Source organism: Euprymna scolopes, chromosome 24 (assembly GCF_053919585.1).
Source record: "Euprymna scolopes isolate OS-2025 chromosome 24, ASM5391958v1, whole genome shotgun sequence".
Taxonomy (NCBI): domain Eukaryota; kingdom Metazoa; phylum Mollusca; class Cephalopoda; order Sepiida; family Sepiolidae; genus Euprymna; species Euprymna scolopes.
Window position 1 is genome coordinate 22148559 of NC_136505.1, and position 13755 is coordinate 22162313.

The 13755-nt window shown below is 34.1% G+C and overlaps 1 long non-coding RNA gene across 2 annotated transcripts in view; it reads left to right on the forward strand.

Moving 5' to 3' along the window:
* The window catches only part of LOC145246628 (uncharacterized), a 588880-nt gene that overhangs the window by 258702 nt on the left and 316423 nt on the right, over nucleotides 1-13755 (forward strand). The window contains exon 3 of one of the 2 annotated variants that reach the window (XR_013863142.1): nucleotides 11583-11969. The exons of the other annotated variant lie outside the window; for it this stretch is intronic. This is a non-coding gene — a long non-coding RNA (uncharacterized LOC145246628). Of the gene's footprint in view, nucleotides 1-11582; nucleotides 11970-13755 lie in introns of those variants that run through there. 2 annotated transcript variants of the gene reach the window in all.

The window sequence follows — 13755 nt, forward strand, 5'->3', positions numbered from 1 at the left end:
AAAATGCTATTACAAAAACAAAGGTCCATTTGTTAACCCTAACCCTAATCCTAACCAAATCTCTTGGAGAAGAAAAATAAATCCGGAAGAAAATTGAATTAGTAATAAAATGCTATTACAAAAACAAAGTCCATTTGTTAACCCTAACCCTAATCCTAACCAAATCTCTTGGAGAAGAAAAATAACTCCGGAAGAAAATTGAATTAGTAATAAAATTGAATTAATAATAAAATTGAATTAGTAATGAAAATCTATCACAAAAACAAAGGTCCATTTACATTTATGAAAGATATTCTTTCTCTCAAGTCCATACATTACTTTCTTCCACTTGTCATTTCATAACTTGACCTTCTATTTTAACTGTTTCAATGGTTTTTGAAGTTTTTCAAATAATTTTACCTACAGACACCAGTGTTTTATCCTTTCCAGGGTGTCATGCTTAACGCCGGTCGATAGATATCGCTTATGAAAAAAGAATTAAACCCTTATAAAGTTGATTCTTCTCTTAATCGTCAAGACAAACGTTAAAAATACATAGAAATTTACAGGACTAAGTGGACTTACTTAGGTTACTGTAGTTGATAGTATTAATAATGTCCTTAAGTTGCTATAAAAGTTAAAGCAAGAACAATTGGATATTGCAAACAACAAACCTTTGTTTATGAAACAATGAAAAGGTATCTTATTTTCTTACTTTCGTATTAATTTTAACAGTTTTTTTATATATATTTTAAGTCAATCTTATTCAAGAATTTTGTTCAGTGTATATTCAATAGTTTCAAATTTCTTACTGGGGAGAAAAATATATCTTTATTTAATTTGTTTGGCGGGCAATAGCTGTTTTTCATTTTCAAACACAATATATCCACCATTTTGATCAAAAATAATTCGTCGATAGTTCTGCAACTTTATCAATGGAACAAAACGAACATTTTATAAAAATATATTACGATGGATAAATCTATATATCAATATGATAGCGTGCGTGTTATTTTGTATGTTACAAGTGACTGTCGTTTAATCATTATGGCCTTCCATTTCTTGTAATAAATATTTTTCACAAGAATTCTTCATAAGTTTTGGTTTCGATTTCGATTATAGCTGAAGGAACTCAAGTTTTATCTCCCTCTCTCTCTCTCTCTCTCTCTCTCTCTATATATATATATATATATATATATATATATATATATATATATATATATATATATCGGATCTATCAACGTGCTAATCGTTACACCCTGCACTGATGATTCCTGAAAGGATGAAACACTAATGTCTGTAGGTATTTAATAATTATTATAGTAAATAATTATGTCAGCCTCTTTAAGAAACTCGTTTCTTATCGTTCAGCACTTTCAGTTGAAATAAAAGTCGGTCAATTTAGCTCTTATGTGCAGACGTTAAAAAAACATTTTAAAAAATAAATGTTTAAATTTCAATAATATTTCTTGCGGTTAACGGTAGGCGAATGGATTGGGTCCGTGCTAATGAAGCCAGACATGGCTTCTGTTGCCGGGTTCAAATCAATCGACTGGCGTTGCTTACAATGCATATCTTCACTACGTGTGAATAACACACTTTTGTATTTCTTCTGTTATTCAGGTATCTATGACCAAGCGTTTATTAGATACCTGAATAACATAAGAAATATCGCAAAATGAATAATAGTCCTTTAATATGCATATGCATTTTTTTCGTAAGTTTTGGTTTCAGTTTCGATTCAAGCTGATGCACTCAAGTTGTATGAATATATATATTTTTTTATTTTTGAAATCACAACTTTATAATATATAAGAATCGATAGAAAATTGACTTTATAATAATGCATATGAAATCTGCAAAAATTAAAATATATTTAAGCATATTTTACGACCGGATTATTTAAATAAATACTTTTGCAGTTTTAACAAAAAAGCCGTCATAATATCAGGGCGCATCCATCTACGCTGAACATCTACAGAATTCCAACATCAATATATTACATATGGAAGAGCCACTGTGGAATTTCTACAGATCCTGCTAGTCTGAAATTAAATCGGCAGTCAGCTGAGTGGACAGCAGCAAGTGTAAGCCGTCCAAAACTTCCAAAGATGCAAACATTAATAGGCAACGTTTTTCATATTATTTGGATTCTTCGGACTACTATTCTCATCTTGAGTGTTATTTTCACAACGTTTTGGTAGATGTAACCTCCGACCTTCTTACAATGTATCTCGTCGAATATGGGAATCGTTCTGTTGAACTCAAGAATCTGCGCAGAATTCTGAACAGAACCATCTATTCAATCCACGTGGGTAGCTTGTTCTCGTTTTTTCAGCCATGACTGAGTGTAAGTCCTAAGCAATTCGCAATTGTATTTTGGGTTGCTCGCACTGAGGACTTAACTCTTAATTCCAGATGAGTATAACAATTACAACTGGATTACCAAGTACTTTATCCACTGTGCCACGGTTCCTTGTTCGACAGAAAAATTCCAGAGGCTGACAAGATACATCTGAAGATGGTTGGAGGTTGCATCGACCGAAACGTTGTTCAAATAACACTCAAGATGACAACAGTATTTAGAAGAATCGAAATAACAGGGATAATCAATGGTCATTTCCAAAATGCAGAACGGCCGCGTTTTTGTTTAAGTATTTTGGGGTGCAAAAGATATTTTGTTCAGCGTTTAACTTGAGAAAGAAAGGACAATCAATAGCGTATATTAGAGCATTCGAAAAAAGAAACTTCTGGCTGTTTGAGACATCTAAAGAATGCTCCAGGAAAAGATTTGGTTCAACTGAAAAAATTATGTCAGAAACTGTGGCATATTTTGCGACAAAGAAAAAAATCGTTCTACCAAACGGGCATCGTTAAAGAAGAGTTGGAATAAAATAAGAAAACTCTTGACTGAATTTGGTCATAATTACAGCAATGAAAGTATTCTCCAATCTGAAATGCGTGTTCTGAAAACTCTAAATTATAAGCTATCAATTTCTTCACCAGTACTATACTTGGAAACTATCCTGGAACTCTTAGGTGAGTTTTATGCTTATATTCCTATATTTATACTTCTGATTTTGTTAAATTTTTAGAGAATTGTTGGAATCAGTGTATTATCCGAAAAAGAGTGTCTGTCGACGAATAAAGTCGAATTTTGTTTAAAAGTTGTTGTTTTATTAGTTGGGCCCGGGACTTATTGAGTGATATGTTGTTTTTAATTTATTACATGCCTAGTGACAACATTACAATTTTGTTAACTATTAAAGGGACAAGCATAATTATTATATAGATACTAATCAATAATACTTAAAACATCCTTGTATTTCTAAAAGAAATATGACAATTTATTGATAGAGATTTCAGTCAGCATTTTTTTTTTATTTATCATATAATATTAAGGAGGATGAAACTATATATTCTGACATTTTTTAAATCCATAGTTTAAGTAGCATTCAAAAGAAATTCTTACGCTTAAAGTGTACTTGAGTGTTTTATGCTTATATTCCTATATTTATGCTTCTGATTTTGTTAAATTTTTAGAGAATTGTTGGAATTAGTGTATTACCTTAAAGGAGTCTGTTGAGCCCCCGTTCAGTCTCAAAAGGCAAAGGTTACCCCGTCTAGGAGCAGCCGCACGTGTAATTATGTGCCAAAGGTTGCGCAATCTCCAACCATATCTCTCCTGAATCGGCACTGCTTGAGTCCAGTGGCTAGGAGAAGTCCAGGACGACTGGAAACAATTCCAAGATAAGCAGAGAGCACATACAGCACCTAGAAGTCCCAAATGGTCACCCATCTGGTGCTGGCGAGGCTCATCGTTGCTTAACTTCAGTTATCTGACGGGAACCAATATGTCAAACGTGATTATGCTGTATAAAAGGAGTCTATGTTAATGAATAAAGTCGAATTTTGTTTAAACGTTGTTTTATTAGATGGGTCCGAGACTTATTGAGTGATGTGCTTTTTCTTTGATTTAGCCTAACCCTAACCCTAACCCTTGAAGGAAACTATGTTGATGAATGATGTCATATTTCATCTGAAGTTACTCTGTTAGTTAGGTCCGGGACTTACTGAGTGGTGTCTTAATTTCAGACGAATTGGTATTTTAATTTGCATTGTGGTCACCTTGGTTGTCGTATTCAAGGGGAAAATTTGGGAATTGTATTTGTTATCGCATGCAATATAATGAAGCTATTCTGGAAAAAAGAAAAAAATGCAAGAAAGAAATCAGATTGTTAATATTTAGTTCCAGGTAAAATGCAGCGGTCTATGAAGGCAATTTCAAACGAACATCTAAAAATAGAAATAGAGTAGTCCACAATTAGAAATACGTTGCGTTCATTTTGATCGATATAACTCATTTTGACCTAAAAATCTTCTAAATGACTATTACGATCTCCCTCAGGACCTACTATATACTTCTGCACTAGACAGAGGTCTGCACAGCCAGAAAAAAATTCAGTACTGAATCATCCAGAGAGACTATGCAATTCGTTTCATTTTGTCGTTTCATTTTTTAAAGAAAATTAATCTTTTTTTTTCAGAATTTCATTCCATACAACTGAATAGTAAAATTAGTTCAATACCCCCAAAATATTTTTTGTATTATTTGGATTGTTCGAACTATTGTTATCATCTTGGTTGTTTTTCTCACAATGTTTCGACCGATGTAACCTTCGACCGTCTTCAGGTGCATTCACACTGGATGTTATTGATGAATGGTGAAAAATGTTTGGGGTGGGGGGGGGCTTCCTCAACGAACATAGCTGTTAGAAATTCAAAACATAAATAACGCTAAGTCTATTTCTTTTTTTGTTTGTTTTTTTTTTCTTTTTTTTTTTGTATGATGTTTACATATATTTGAGATGAGGATTGGTAATTATTTTTGTATTATTTAGATTGTTCGTACAACTGCTCTCATCTCGTTTGTTTTTCTTAATACATTTTGGCTGATGTAACCTCCGACCATCTATACAAACATCATACCAAAAACGGAACAGACCTAGATTTATTAAAAAAAGAAATAGATTTGGCGCTAATTGCATCTTGAATTTCTAACGACTATGTTCGTTGGAAAAACAAACAAAAAAAGCATTTCCCACCATTCACATCCAGTGTGAATGCACCTGACAACGTTCGGAGGTTACATCGGCTGAAACGTTGTGAGAAAAACAACCAAGATGAGAATAATAGTCCAAATAATCCAAATGATACAAACAAATAATTATCGATCATCATCTCCAAAAATATACAAACATCACTCCACAAATACGTTTTGTGGTTAGCGTGGGGTACAGCGAGGGAGAGGTGGCTGGTTACTTTTAATGCATCTAAAACCAAGCTCCTATCTTTACATCATCAACGCTCTGATCCCTATCTGGCATCAGTTGAAATGGATGACTCTCGTCTTGGGGAGGCTCTATGTTTTGACAAGCTTCTGGGTTTGACCTTTAATCCTGATCTGAAATGGAACACGTACATCCAGTCTCTTGCCCAGGTCGCTGGAAAAATGGTGGGATCCTTCTACTGCTCCAGAAGATATCTCACTGCTGATGCAATTCTCTATCTGTATAAAAGCCAAGTACGTCCAAGGATTGAATACTGCTGCCACATCTGGGCTGGAGCTGCTAAAAACAGCCTATCCTGCCTTGACAGAGTACAAAATAGACTTTGTGGCTCAGTGGGCGATGCCCTTTTCTCTTCTTTGCAACCTCTCTCCCACAAAAGAGACGTTGCGAGCCTGTCTTTGTTTTATCATTATTTCCATGGCAAGTGCTCGTCCGAGCTCCAATCTCTGGTCCCCCCTCGCGAATCTTTCATGAAAAACACCCGTCTAACTGAAACCACTGTCAGTAATTTTCCTGATTCTTTATCTGTGCCTAAATCAAAACGTAGATTCCATGAACAAAGCTTCTTTCTCTCTTCCATTTGCCTGTTTCCCACCTGACTACAACTTGGATGTTTCAAGTCCAACATAAACAAATTCCTGATGATTCGCCCCCTTAAGTAAGACACTTTATCAAATCTCCAATACTAACGATTACTACGATACTATCGCATTGATTACTGTACACGCATAACCATTATCCCTGAGTGGCTTCCGGGCCTTGATAAGTGGTGACCTCCATGTAAAAAAAAAAAAAATTCAAGATTTTGATATTAAAAAAAAAGTGTTTCTGGCTTGAACAGAGCTCTGTCATGGAAGTTTTGATGGCTAAAACTTCAAACCAAAAGAATATGGAATTCGTAAAAATCTCGTTTCAAGCATTACAACCTTTACAAGTCGGCTAAAATGTTTAAAAATGTCAAGTTCTGAATTTACACTTGAACTAATAGATTTGGGTAATGCATTCATTTTGACTGACAGAAGAATTAAAACAGAGGACAAAAAAAATCATTGGGAATGTCTGTGGTACATTAGACAGAATGGTGGAGAATGACCTTAACTTTTCTAAGGTCAGTTGTCGTTGAGTTACCAAAATGTGAAATGTGAGAAAATGGCTAAGAACTCCAAAGATTTATTTTCTATAGTAAATAAAACGCTTACCCTTACAGTGAGAAAAAAAGTTTTAAAGAATGCAAGTTTTATTGAAAAATAAAGCAACTGGCTGAAACTACTGTCAGTAATTTTCCCCACTCTTTATCTGTGCCTGAATCCAAATGTAGATTCCATGAGCAGAGCTTCTTTCTCAGAAGTGCACGATTGTGGAACTCTTTTCCGTTCGCCTGTTTCCCATCTGACTACAACTTGGATGTCTTCAAACCCAACATAAACAAATTCCTGACAAACCGCCCCCTTAAGTAAGACACTCTATCAAATGTCCAATACTAATGATTACTACAATACTATCTCATTGATTACTGTACACGCAATAACCCTTATCCCTGAATGGCCTCCGGGCCTTGATAAGTGGTGACCCCCATGTAAAAAAAAAAAGCAAGAAACTTTTTACTGAATAAAATGTGAGTCATTTCATCTTATATATTAAATGTCTCGTATCTAATATATAAAATTATCTCGTAATATTTTTAGAATTTTATAGATTAACCTGTTGAATTAATATTTGATTCTGACTAGCCAATTTTTCTTTTTGTCTCTATAACTATTTTTTCTTACTGTACAAAAAATGTATTTCACTTCAGTTCTTTCACTTAACATTTATTTCGGCTCGGAGCTTTATTAATATGGAACTAGTTTTCGTAATTCATCATCACATCATCTACTTGTGGTCTTAATAAAAAGGAAATTCTACATTTCTCTACCCGTAAGCTTTCAATATTCTTAATTTGTATATTTATTTCACAAACAGCTTTGAATAAATTAATATTCTGTCGTGTGCATTTTAAATTTACGAATTCATATGTATGGATTAATCTGATAAATTTATATTTGATTTTGACAAGCCAATTCTCCTAGTCTTTATAGTAAGTGGAAGAGTTCATTATTATCTGTAAGGTTGACACCACAATCTCAACATTATATAAATAGATATCATTATTTACCTATAAATAATTACATATGTTTACGGATATATTAAACTTTGTGAAAGGGTCTTTTCTGATAGAAAAAATTTTTTTTGAAAGAGTGGAGATTTTCATGAAAAATAAAGTAGCATTTTCTTTTTCCTCAGTAAAACATTACTTATGAAATGACTCATCGAATAAACCAAATAGTATTGTAAAACTTCAATAATATATACCATAAAATGTTTATAAATCTTAGATGTCTTTTTTGTAAACATGAGATCACTTTAAATTCATGTTATTTGTATTTATTGAAAAGATAGACTGAATCTGAAAAAATACAATTCAATTTACTGTGTCTTATTGAATGAATAGAAATCTCAAATTTTTATGACAATTGTTTAGTGGTTCAATTTATTTGAAAACCCGCAAATATATTCTTGTTAAGTTCTATATTACTGTTTCAATAAACAAATTATATATATATATATATATATATATATATATATACACACACACACACGCACACATTGAGAGCATTGCCAAGGCTGCTGCAAAAAAGGTGGGTTCTCTCTACCGTGACAGAAAATTGCTTACGCTTGAAAGTATCTTGTACCTCTATAAGGCCACCATTCGCCCATGTATGGAGTATTGCTGTCATATTTGGGCTGGTGCATCTGCTGCTTGCCTCTCACTCCTGGACAGGGTTCAAAAGAGAGTTGCCAACCTGATAGGTCCTGAACTGTCATCTAAGCTTAAGCCTCTGTCCCATCGACGAAATGTTGCATCCCTCTGCCTGTTCTACAAATACTTTAATGGTGGCTGCTCTGACGAACTGCAAGCACTTGTACCTCTTTGATGTGACTACCCCCGACAAACCCGGCAAGCAACTAAGTCCCACCCCTTTACAGTAGAGATCCCTAGGTGTAAGAAAGCCTTTTACTCCAATAGTTTCTTCCCCAGAACTGAAAGTCTTTGGAACTCCCTTCCGGGATACTGCTTTCCCAACTGTACTGATATGCAGAAGTTCATAATGTACCCACAAATTGTTCCCAATAGTAGCCCCTTACTTCAAAGTGGCACTTGCCTTGTTTAAGGTGAAGATTGAATAAAAAAATTAAAAAATATATATGAAATCTATATATCAATCAAAGTGAGAATGTGTGTGATGACACTTCTCAACCTATATACTCAACGAGTTTTTGATCTACAGACTTCAAATTTGGTATATAGGGTATTCAGACATGTGGAAAACATTTTAATCCTTTTGCATGCGGAAAATGCGCTGCTAAGGGGTCGTCAGATTTTTATGTTTGTCAACTATTGTTGTGTAGTGGGGGTTCATATCAGAGACACGTATAACAGGGGATTCAGAACAAGGGATGATAATGATATTTATATGCATTTACATCACGACGACTATGACGATTCTTGAGGACTTCATATTATTAATATGGAGCTGGGACATTTATACAGTTCTTGTTAACACAGAGGAAGGGAGATACATTACTTGAGGGGGGGTTATACAAAGTTGATTAAAAATGGTGACAAAACACATTTATCTTTTTGATTGTAATGACGACATGAAGACAATCAAGACAAGGCTCAATTAAGTCGCCCCCGACTCTCATCTCTAACTGATTCTATCACTGTGACTGTAATTTTCTCTCTCTCTATCTTCGAACCCTCTCTCAATATATTCAGAAACTCCTTTGTTTATGACGTCAAACTGTGAGTCTTAACTATCGTGACTAAATTTCACGTGGATTTTCCATATGTCTGTCAAAACACACTTTTGCCAAACAAAGAATTCCCAATTTTAATTGTTCAATATCTAACCTATTTTTAATCATTATCTATAAACTCGCATTGTCCATTCTTTTAACTGACATAAATAATATTTAATTATTTCTAGAAGAATTAACAATCGACTGCATTCCTAGGATTTCAATTATCCATTATCTTTTAACACTTTCCTGCAGGGTTCGATTCTAGCCTTTTCCTAATATAATTTTCACTTATCTAGTTTGCCTTCTTACTTACATGAGAAGGGGACAGCCCTTGAATGTAAAAATAAGTTCTAGCTAAAAATGTTTAGGGAAATTAGGTTAGTTAAATATAAACAAAAATAACTAGATCGCCCTTCAGCTGTGTGCACGGACAAAAGTCACACGTTAGTGAAACGTGTGCTTTTGATGAGGACATAGCAGGAGCTTACAGGTCAAGAGGATTAGATTGAAAAGTTTTGAGTTTGAGTTTGGTCACCACAGTGGGAAAACGTGCTTCAAGATCAGGAAGTGAGGCTAGAAAGAACAAGCAATGTAGACACGTAAGCAGACTCTAGTGAAGTCCAGTGAGACAGCCTGAAATAAATGTATATTTATAAAATATAAAGTCGTTGTTCTATGGTTTCACAAAAGAAGAAAATTCAGGTGTCTATAATTGGTTATGGTGTTGTTGTCGCATGTTTACCACAGAGCAGTGAAGACAGAAGAACTACTGGAAAAAGAAAAAGTATTAGGCGTCTCATACTTCTTCTTCTTCTTCTTCTTTTCTTCTTCTTCTTCTTCTTCTTCTTCTTCTTCTAATATATCAACTTTATGTAAATATGGCATTTGTGATACCCTTTGTACAACATAAACACTTACGATACTCCACTACACAACATATGTCTATACATCGATATTATACGTGGCTATACAACAAAGGACATCCTATAAAGAGAGTTGACGTTTAAAAAGACGCCAACTTCGATACAAAGATGTTGTAAGACGCAACATGAAGGCAATTGACATAAACATTGGGTCCTGGGAGAGCGTCGCAGATGACCACTTAAGATGGAGAGGAACTCTGAACCAACATCTGAAACCAGGAGAGTAGATGCTGCTGTGGAGGAATATGCATGCAGAAATGAGGAACAACAATGCCAACAGTCCAACGACATATTTGTGATACAGACTGCCATTTCCATATTGATCTCTTCAGTCACAAACAGCACTGTTCCAGCCAAGCAATCAGACCAGCCAGGCCAAGGATACATTACCGATGGCCTGTTATATGCTATGTCATAGAATTCAGTAAGTATAAGCCGATTGAGTGGTCATATAGTCAGAATAGATGGAAAAACGTTTCCATTTAATTATTTAGATTAGATTTTTGATGTTTCCGGAATTCAACATCGTAACTGCCAACACACATAAACTAAATAATATGACACAACTACTTACACACAACTTGACTAGTATGTGATATGTCACACGGAAGGGATATATTCGTTTGAAGTAGCTGAGTGGACCTGGCTACTGGAAATCTAGTAAAATCCTGAGAAGTTGACTTACTGAACAAGTGTTTGTGGTTGGAGCTGGTATGAGGCTTTGGCGTACCTTTCAACGTCTCTCCTAGATGGCTCCACCAATCGGTATTCATGGCCAAATCAACCGATCAGATTCCTGTACAGCAGAAAGAACTCGGGTGTACTCCTATTCATTTCATCAATTTTTTTTTAAGTTAAGGGTCTTTATGATGCTTGTGAATTTTATTCACAAACATTTTTGCAACAATTTTCGAAGTATTTAATACATATTCATTTGAAATTGGTTAAATTTTCCTTTAAAGCAATTTTTCTACCCTAACGCACACAGATTAAGGTTTTCTAATATCAATTTCAACCTGCAATGTCAGATAAAAGGTTAATTATTTCATGAATTTTAATTGTTTATCTTTACTTGTGTGTCTAAATAAAGTTTATTAATTATTTTTTTAAAGACCTAAAGCAATCAGGATTTATATCACTTTACAATCACAAGCATTGAATCAGTAATTCACCAGAGAGACATAAAAAATACAGTATCCAACTTCCGGTTTCCAAGTCGAATGCAAAAGCAATTTCATTTTCATTACTCGGAGAAATCTACATATAATTTATCATAGAAATGTTTATGTTAAAATGTCGCGTTTCCCCAATAAATTGGTTTGAGAGTCTCAGAGATTTGATATTCTTCTATAGATTGAAAAGAGATTTGCATCTTCTTTTTTTCTTTTTCCTTTTTTTTCTTGCTATGTTTATTTTTTATTTTTTATTATTATTATTATGATTTTATTATTTAATTTATTTATTTTTTTTTTTTTTTTTGCAGTCGGAGACGGATAGTTTAATATTCAATGGTCAAATCATATAATAATCCTTTTCGTTTTGTGCTGATGACTATCAAATAAATATCAATTTAAATGATGGATCAAGTTTAGACGGCCAAACTAATGACAGTTTTTTTTTTTATAATTCAATAGAAAACTCGTTTTTCAAAATTCGTTTGTTTAAATGTTGTTTGATCCTTGGGTTATATTTTGATTGCATGTTGTGTTTTTGTGTTACAAATAAAATAATGGATCAAATTGTAAAAGATTGAAATCAATGCTGTCTCTGTAAAAGTTTCAAATGATAGAAAACCTAAATTTTCCAGTCCCCTTTCTCTTTATTCCTGCAGACAGTTATGGAAGCAGATATGACTTGGAATCGGTAAGTCTATATATCTATAAGAGTGAGAATGTGTGTGTGTGTGAGGACACTTCTCAACCTATATACTCAACGGATTTTTGATCTACGGACTTGAAATTTGGTACGTAGGGTATTCAGACACGTAGAAAACGTTTAATTCGTTTTCATCCGGTATAAAGGGCTGCTAAGGGGTCAAAATTGAAAAATTGGTATGCGTGCGTGATCGGATTTTTATCTGTTTTAAACTGTTTCACGACTGCGTATGCATAGTCGTGAAACATGACAGCTTTTTTATGGTAAGTATAAGTAAGTTCATTTGAAAACACATTTTAAAGACCATGTCAAGTTGGTCTAATGGTTATCGTACTTGACTCACTGTCTTTAGGTTTGGGTTTCGATCTCAGCTCCAGTATTTTTTTTTTTTTTTTACTTACAAAAGGGGAGCGGTTAAGCATAATATTCGCATGCACATATCTCGATTTTTTACTTCATTTTTTTTTAAAGAAATTTAACGTTACATTTAATAGCTACGGTATTTCTGTTTATCATAAATGAGAATTCTATATTAATTAAAGTATAATATTTATGCGTATTTTGCGGCCGGGCAACACCGGATGGCCTGCTAGTAATCTATAAAATAATATCTGTATTATGTACGTTATCACTCAACACCTTTTCTTTTAAGTTGGGATCGCCCGATCACTGAAGTGGCAAAGCAAAAAAAAAAGGTTATTTTAAATTTTTTTATCTGATAACGTTTTTATATTTGTAAAACTTGGGAATCTTACTTTTGAACTCGGGAATCTTTCTTTTAGTGAACTCAGAAATCTTGCAGACCCGTGGCGTAGTGGATAAACTACTTGGTGAAATTCAGTTGTAAGTTAAACTCTTCTAGAGTTTGAAGGTTCAGTGCGAGCGTCACTAAAAATGCAATTGGCAATTACTTAAGACTCCTACACAGCCATGGCTGGTGAAACGAGAGTACTGGATTGTGTAGTGGACTTTCGGTCAGCGTTCAAGTTGTGGATAACTTGGCAAAGACTAAAGTTACCTCTCATGAAAGAGGAGAACTATTTATGGCACAATGGGGGATTCCGTTGTGCACACATGGGCCAGTCTATTCTTTGGATTATGATTGGCTGAATCACCTGATTGGATATGCTTGTACATAAATACAAGACCTCAGTCCAGCTCAATCTGGTGTCAGTCTTGTGCATAAGCTGGACCCTTGGTAAGTGTTGCTGCTATTATTATTATTATTATTATTGTTGTTGTTGTTATCATTATTATTATTATTATTATTATTATTATTATTATTATTATTATTATTATTATTGTTGTTGTTGTTATTGACTACTACAGTTCTTTTGATTATTCTACAGAGAGCATGCTAACCCTGTGGATTAAATAAAATGGTTTTTATAAATCGTTTGAAATTCCATGCAGCAAAATACACCTGAAGAAGGTCCAAGATAACATCCACCGAAACTTTGTGAAAAAAACATTCAAGATGTGAACAGTAGGATGAGGAATCCAAATCTGAATAATCAATCCTCATCTAAAAAATTCGGAGACATGGAATCCGTTTATTAGATCTTTGTGGGTCGCTGGTGTAGACAGGAAAATAACCCCTTTTTTAGTGAACAGACATAACTTAGCCTCGGGGTGTGTGGTGGTGGTGGTGGCGGCTAAGTGGTTAACGACATGGAATAAAAACCTGAGTGTGGCAAGTCCAAATCCACTTCGTTCCACAGATAAACATTCATCAAACCAATACTTGACTATGCATCGATTTACCTTGTTTTTCAATGACG